The 942-nt window shown below is 42.6% G+C and overlaps 1 pseudogene; it reads left to right on the top strand.

Moving 5' to 3' along the window:
• Positions 1-289: 289 nt before the first annotated feature.
• Positions 290-942, top strand: part of LOC116104781 — a 35,332-nt pseudogene continuing 34,679 nt past the window's right edge.

Below are 942 nucleotides of genomic sequence, written 5' to 3'. Positions count from 1 at the left end.
TCAGGTTCACATATGAGCTTCAAGATTACCTCTGGAGGTTTGCATTACCCAAAGAAATAAACGTGTCTGAGAAAAATCCCAACTTGTTTTCTAAATTTAAGATATTGACAAGCAGTTGACTTTGATGGTCCCTTAAAATGCAGCAGTAAACATGAAGAATTATTGCTCTCCTTTGTTTCTGATCTTTTTCTATTGAGAAAAGACATTAGTGAGTAAAATTGTCACTTTTTTGACTGTGACATTTTCAATGCCATAGAAATAAGTTAATGAAATATTAATTTAGGGTGGCGGTGGCGGCGGGTCCCGAGTCCAACGAGAGCAGCAGCGATTTTGTATCTTGTACATACATTTTGTATATTCTGTATATGATGACTTCTGTGAGTAATGATCGTTGCCGAGGTGCTCGGGAAAAACCACAGATGCCAACAACACATGCAGCACAGTCACAGAAACAATTGGTACAGGCAACGGCTGAACAGATGCGGCTTGCTCAAGTGATCTTTGATAAGAATGATTCAGATTTTGAAGCTAAAGTTAAACAGCTTATGGAAGTGATGAGAAAAAATCAGGATGAAAGCATCGTGGCCCTCCATGACTGTAACGGTGATGTGAACAACGCTATTAATATACTGCTGGAAGGAAATTCTGACACCACTTCATGGGAGACTGTAGGAGGGAAGAAGAAGAATTTTGGAAGAGAAAGCTCAGAAAACAAAGAAAACAGAGAGAAGAGGACGGAGAGAGAAGCAAGTCGTGGCCGGGAAAACAACAACCGCAAGGGAAGAGGTGGCAACCGAGGCCGAGAGTTCAAAGGTGAAGAGAATGGGATTGATTGCAGCCAAGGAGACAAGCCTGGAGAGCGAGGATTTGGACGTGGCAGGGGCAGAGGGACAGGAAGGTTCTCCTCTCAAAGCATGGGGACATTCAATCCTGCAGACTATT

This window comes from Mastomys coucha, unplaced genomic scaffold (assembly GCF_008632895.1).
Source record: "Mastomys coucha isolate ucsf_1 unplaced genomic scaffold, UCSF_Mcou_1 pScaffold22, whole genome shotgun sequence".
Taxonomy (NCBI): Eukaryota; Metazoa; Chordata; class Mammalia; order Rodentia; family Muridae; genus Mastomys; species Mastomys coucha.
The sequence above is the reverse complement of the archived record's forward strand: the minus strand, read 5'-3'. Positions and strand labels throughout refer to the sequence as shown.